Below are 7,850 nucleotides of genomic sequence, written 5' to 3' on the forward strand. Positions count from 1 at the left end.
ACAATCGATGAAACATGGCTCCATCATTTCACTCCGAATTCCTGTCGCCACTCATCCGAGTGGACTGCACACGACGAACCCGCTCCAAAGCGTGGGAAAACGCAACAATCCGCTGGCAAGTCCATATTTTGGAATGCGCATGGAATAATTTTCATTGACTACATTGAGAAAGGAAGGACCATGAATAACGACTATTACATATCGTTATTGGACCGTTTGAAGGACGAAATCGCCGAAAACGGCCGCATTTGAAGAAAAATAAAGTGCCCAGTCACCAAGACAATGCACCGTGTCACAAGTCAGTGAAAACGGTGATAAAAATGTATGAATTGGGCTTCGAATTGCTCCCTCATCCACCGTATTCTCCAGATCTTCCCCTCAGCGACTATTTTCTGTCCTCAGATCTCAAAAGAATGCTCACTGGGAAGAAATTTTCGTCGAATGAAGAGGTGATCGCCGAAACTGAGGCCTATTTTGAAGCAAAGGACAAATCGTACTACAAAAATGGTATCGAAAATTTGGAGGGTCGCTATAAGCAGTGTATCACACTTGAAGAGAATTATGTTGAATAATATAAACTAATTTTGCCAAAGAATGTGATTTACTATGGTAAGCCGGGGACTTTTCGATTGACTTGTTATAGTCGAAATGTACATATTGAATGCTGGATCTAATTCAATTAAATATTACTAACAACAATCAATTTTCATTTAAATTCTACGAATTAATTAAAAACAATCTAAACTACAGAGTCACATAATGTCGATTATGTTTTCATTGACTTCAAACAACCTGATCATTCCGTGTTTCGCTATGAACAATATTTGTAGCGATATATTTAAAAGTATCTATTATTAGTTACATTTGCATGAAACTAATTAGCGACTCAATATGCAAATTGGCACAATATTAACAGAAAAATAAACTGATAATTAAAATATTTGCATGAAGTAGTATCGCATTTGGAACGGTAATATTTTAAAGATATATGTAATTATGAGCAGTTCCTTATGTTTTAAATTAATATTGTATGGGTGGTTATCGGAGATTGGATACCGTTTAATAGTAATTATTTTAAGTTTATATTATATTTAGTCGAGGTTTTTTTTTCATAGTAGTACTCAACCAAAGAGACCTTTCCTTTACGAAGAGTGCTTTGTTACTAATATTAGAATGTATGTATGTACATGGATCTTGTACACCACGCCAATCTCTTTGATTTTTAAGCTACACGTCTCACTATTTAACGCGGGCTCCGAACCATAGGCACCAATTACCCCCAGTTAACACCCTGCGGCATAATAATTTTTAGCAATTCGTAAATCCTACTGGCTGGTAAGTGATAAATGTGTATTGCCTGTAGCTAGCGCCAATGACAGATTATTGAAAAACAACAAAAGGAACAGTATTTGAAACGATTTTTTGAAAAAATAAAACTACAAACAGCAGTCACTAAGATTCACAAACGGACTCTAGGTCTGGAAAAGACACCTAAATAGCTCGAAATCCGTGGAAATATTCTATCGTTTCTCTTACCTAATTATATCACTTGAGAGATGTCCAGTTCCTTTTCCATTATTCGAACAAAGAGTTGTAGAAAAGGGTAACAAACTTAAAGCATTAAGTCCACCGTTCGAATTTAATGACGAAGGCTACTGAAGAACTGTAATTCTTTGGATAGTAAAGCCCTTGTAGAGGTTAGTTTTGAGGCATCAAATATGTAAATTTTAACGTGAAAGTTAGAGAGCATCCAGACCATCCACAAAAATGTAAAGTTGAATTACTAGCCGAAGATAGGTTCCAAAAACGAAAAGGACTTTCTTGAATCATAAAATAATTGTTATTTTACCACCTTCCGGATGATATGTTATATAAATTAAAGAGATTATCATATTAATTATTAGAGAGACATTAAAACATGATCTTAAAAGTCATCTGGTTGTTTTTTAGGTTGTTTGCTGATAGGAGTGATGAAAAGTGATTAAACTTACGAATATACACTAAGATCGTAGGTATCCTTGCACATCTGATGGGTTCAGAAGGAATTATGAACTACTAACGAGAGTCCTGATAATGAGAGTGACTATTGACAACTCATCAGTCTGCAGGAAGTTCTGACTAGAAAATATTACTCAAACCTAAACCCTTCTGACAGAATGCCCTTTACCAGAATTAAATGTATTCCCTTAGAAGGAATCAGAAATTAGCTCGAGATAGTTCGATGGCATACATATACTTTTTAAAATATCTAAACATATTATAGCTTCCGATGGACAATACTGTGAATAATGCAATTGTTCGAGTTATTATAGAACTAAAGCCATATTTACAACAACAAAAAAAACGAGTACTGTACATAATTGGCTTTGTCTAAATCATTATTTTTAAAATAAATAGTTATAGGTTATCGTTTTGAAAATAACAGCTGGTAGGTTCTCACGTTCTGAGTCACATTCTTAATATACACTGTGGTTTAACAATATTTGTAAGTTTTGTCTTTAGTTAAACATTCTCTAATAATTTTGTGAGTGATTTTTGTACATAACCTGATGCGTGTTATGTTATTTACCTCGATATTTCATTGATGAGAAAATTTGGACATATAGTGGGTGGCAAAATTATTAGGGAAAATATTAGTGTTGGGAACAATCGACCCAAATTGATTATCGACTATTTAGTAATTAACCTTTTACTATCGACTGTTCCAGTCGCTATTTATGGCTCGACTGATTTTATAATTTTTTACCAATGACTGTTTCAGTCGACTATTCGGACCGAATGATTTTGTTACTATTTACTATCGACTGTTTCAATCGTGTATTTTTAGTTACTATTTTTGGTTCTATTTGTTTCATTCGACTGATTTTTAACGTTCTGGCTCTCATATACATATATATTGCATATATATATATATATATATATATATATATATATATATATATATATATATGTAATTATTTAATAAACGTGACGTCAGTACAGTGACGTGCCAAACTTTGACAAAGAGTCAATCAAATGACTTCACATCAAAATCATTTCCTTACAGGTGCTTATAATGGAGATTTAAATTGACCAATCAAATTACTTGAATGGCCGATTTAACCTCATCTGGAAGTTGGGCAAAGCAAAACCTTTCTCCAGAGTCCCCTATTGAGTTGTCTCTCTATTACTCTATGATCGAGGTGTGAGATGTGTTCAAACTCCTTCGGCAGTATGTTATTCGGTTTCCGTTCTCTACTTGTGGAGTGGGAGGCTCTGGCACGGAATGCAGTGCTGGGCCGCGTTTTCAGTGGTTATTGAGTTTATGCTTAAACCCATATATCGATGGTTTGGTGCAGAATTGAGCATTATACCGTGTGTTTTATAATTTGGATTCTTACTTTAAAAAACAGTTCAATATCTCTAAATTTACCGCTCAAAAGAGAAAGAGATACAGAAATAGCAGCGAAATAAAAACAGAAACCAAGACTGAAAGAGCTAATAAATAAGAAACCAACTGACGGAACGGAATATTCTGTCTGGGAAGTAAAAAAATATATTAAAAACATAATCCACCCATTAAAATTGACACCAATACCTGGGCTAGGAATGATAAAGATAATGTGGAAGTTTTCTCTAAACACTTAAACACAATAATTAATCCGTACCCGTCTGGAATATCTACAACAAAAGAAAATAATATAGTTAACTTTCTTTACACTCTATTACAGATGGATCCGCCACATGAGAAATTTACTGTTAAACAAGTAAAACAAACAATACATAAAGAAATCAAGTCTAAAAAGCTCGTGGTTTTGATCTAATAACTGGAAGAATCTTAAAAGAGCTGCTAGGAAAGTGCATCATATTATTAACAATCATATTTAGTGTCATGCTAAGACCTAATTACTTTCCTAGCACTTGGAAAGTGGCTCAAATCATTATGATTCGTAAACCTGGGAAAAAATCAGAAAACGTCTCCTCTCATCGTCTTATAAGCCTGTTACCTGTGATCTCGAAACTTTTCGAAAAATTATACATTAAAAGACTCAAAATAATCGCAGGGAAGAGAATTATTATTCCGTTATTCCGGACCATCAAATTGGCTTCCGTAATAAACACGGAACAGTAGAACAAATACATAGATTAGTTAACCAAATTAACAAAATTTTAACCAATAAAAAATATTGCTCCGTTACATTTCCCGATATTATTCAGGCCTTCGACAAGGCGTGACACACTAGACTAATTAACTAAAATAATTAAATTGGAAACGCTTTTGCCCCATACGCACTTTTAATTGCCGAAATCGTACCTCACAGACAGACATTTTATTGTCAAACAGGGTGATGAACTCAATATATTCGGGTGTTCCGCAGTGCAGTGTTCTTGGCCCATTGTTACATCTTATATATACAGCTGGCCTACCGACCGTAAGAAACACTATTGTTGCAACATCTAACACGAGGATCCAATATTAGCCACAAAAAAACTCCAACTTCATCTTAACAAAGTCGAATTGTGGTTGAAAACGTGGCGTATCAAAGCAAATGAGACAAAATCTGCCCATCTGGCATTCATCCTTTGTAGAAGAACATGCCCTTCAGTAAAATTGAATAATCATGAACTTCCGCAAGCACACAACGTTAAATATCTGGGAGTACAGTTCGATCGAAGTTCGACATGGAAAAAACATATAGTTACGAAATGCTAATAGCTTGGGCTTAAACTAAACCAAATGTATTGGCTGATAGGGTGTAAATCTAAATTATCATTAGGACCTATGGTATTGAACTGTGGGGTACTACCATAGAGAAATATAGATTTAACTTCATAGGAAATTTTGGCGAAATGTTTCGCGACGTCCATCATGTAGATGTCGCTACATTTAACATATTACTTGTTTTATTCGCTATGCTAAGAGCCGCGACGGAATTTGATTGGTTCATTTCGTTCTATGCTTTGTTTATTTTGCGCGCCATTTTCAATGTGCCTTATATTGAGAACAGTGTGGTTAGCTTTTTATAACCTTTATACATTAAATTATTATTTTATTTTATTACTATATACAAGTCGGTAGTTGAAATGCATTCCCGTTCTAGGAAGGAAGTGCCAGGATGCACAGATAGTGAGGAAATTCATCATCGTTTTTCATTAAAAAAGCGATGTTTAAGAAATGAGTAGAAAACATTAAAAATACGAAACTGGTTGGCTTAAACATAAAACAGATTTATGATCGTTACCTTGTGAGACATTTTTGTGGTACATTTAAACTTTTCTTTAAGTACTTATGAACAATTTAATGATGGTGAAAATAATACCACGAGGCACAGAATATGTACAAATGGAAGTGGAACAAAATCAAAATTATATAGAAGATAAATTGAAGGAGTCAGTCACATTTCTGTTCATAATTGTTACCATTAATTTCTAAACTGTCTTACTATATTTGTAGTGCTATATTTCCATTATCCCAGAAAAGAGTGTTCGAAGCAAGTATCATCGACATTTGAACAAACTCCAGAAGGTAATGGTAATTTTCTTCCTGCTCATTCTTACTGTTAATTACTTGACTCTATAACTTCAATCGAGATGTTCTTATAAAGGCAAACAAAGTTTTACGTTGTACCGTAGTGTACATCTCAGGTTATTTAGTAAAAGTTTTTAAAAAGAAATTAAATGTGATTTTTGCTTACATACAATTATGAATAAATCAGTAGATCCAGAAATCGAGAATCATTTTATAGAGGCAAGACAATATCTCGTGCCCCAGACTTTAACAAAATTGTTTTATTATACTGTCAGTAGGTCTTTGAGCTATGTCTTATTTTATTCAACGATTATGCCACGTCGTTAATATAACAAGATTTTTGTCAAATGTTTAAAAAAAGTAAATTTAAAACAGTTCAATTGTACATTCCATAATGATCTTTCGGATAAAATATTAAAAGTACTAATGAAATGATGGAAGAGATCATTTTGATTTGCAATGCACCAAAGTTTTTTGCTTATGGTTATATATATATATATATATATATATATATATATATATATATATATAACATTTATAATTTATAGATATATTTATTTTTGTATTATATTTATATTTTGTAGATAAATTTACATTATAAATTTATATTTATTGTTATAGTTTATATTTATATTTATTTATTTTTACAGATTATATTTATGTTTATTTTTAAATATTATATTTATATGTATATTTAATTGATTTAATTTCATTGGTCAATTAAACATGACGTCAATGCTGTCACGTGCCAAACATTACCAATGAGTCAATCAGTCAGTCAATTGTCTTTACAGTAAAATATTTTTCTTACAGGTGTCTGTAATGGAGATTTAAATTGACCAATAAAATTACTTGAATAGCCCATTATGGCTCCCTCTGGATGTTGGGCAAAGAAAAACTTTGCGCCAGAGTCCCCTATTGAGTTGCGTCTTTATTGTTCTATGGGTACTACTAGCGAATCTAACATAGATATGTTCCAGAGGTTCCAGAATGAAGTGTTGCGAGTCACCGTCGATACTCCCCATATTACTTGTCCAACAAATTGATGCAGGGTGATATCCCCATAGAACCCATAACGAGTGTGATTCGGAGTGTTAGTGCGAAGTACTCTGAAAGACTATCAGTGCATCCCAATGCACTCGCCAAACAGTTAAATGTGCGCGATGATGGTGAAGTGCGTAGGCTCAAACGCAAACTGACATACGAACTGATTAATAGACACATGGAGTGAGATTTAATAATCTCTCGAATAAGCTAGGATAGTTTTTAGAATAAGTTAGGATAGATTTTAAAATAAGTTAGAATAGTATCTAGAATAAGATTTAGATTATAAGTTGTACAGCAGATCATTTACTGAAGTGATCTACTACATGTCAGGATGGTTATATTATGTAACTGAAATCATATAATAGTACTTATTGCCTACGGGCAGATTGTTGACGTTCTAGGAGATTAATGAAACAAATTAAAACAAAAACACTCCTGACAGGTACCTAGGGGAATATTTTTTCCATCCACAGTATATACGACATGGCATGGCGCCCAATCGGAAAGTCGCGAACGATTGCATCATAACCTACACACGGGCAGTACTCAACTGCACAATTTCGACTTTTATTGACTGGAACAATCGGATTTAGATTATTTATTCGGAGTTCGGACCACGGTCGATTGCCTTTCCCAGTCAAGACCGCGCGGAGAGAGAGAACAATGACGGGAGAAAAAAAACGCGATTGGTTCCCTGAAGCGGAACGCGACTGCTTCGGCTGAAGCCGCCCGTAAGATATCCGGGTCTCAAGACGAAATGCAACGGCAAAAAATGTAAATAAATAAACGACGCATTGTTGTCGGCCGGCCACGTAGACCGCCGATTTAACGATCGGACGTGAGCCGTACCGAAATAGTACGGCAAAGGTAACAAAAACATCGGTAAAGCAGTTTTTTGTCGACGAATTACGCACGGTGTCTGTATCCACGTAGGCCATGCTACTGGTCCGATGGGATTTGACTGGGACGTGCTGTAAACAAGACAACTAGATAAAAGCACATTTAAATTAGTTTCCGAACATTCTATATATTTTTTTAACGGGTCTACTGCGTTCAGTTCGATCTTACAGTGATCACCGATTTTTTCAGGAGAAACTACATAATTTCGAAGAAAATCGCAACATTTATTAATTCAAAGTATTGGCCATTTGATTCTCAGGCAATTTATGGACGCCATCCCAAAAAAAAACCGTTTGTCATTTGGGAAAAACCATTTATCGAGCGATTTTGTTACTTCTTCGAAATTGATGAGGTGCCGCTCTACAAGCACGTGTCCCATTGATGCGAAAAGTTG

Source organism: Rhynchophorus ferrugineus, unplaced genomic scaffold (genome assembly GCF_030347505.1).
Source record: "Rhynchophorus ferrugineus isolate W39M unplaced genomic scaffold, kcgeb_rfMv2 rfM10, whole genome shotgun sequence".
Lineage (NCBI taxonomy): Eukaryota > Metazoa > Arthropoda > Insecta > Coleoptera > Curculionidae > Rhynchophorus > Rhynchophorus ferrugineus.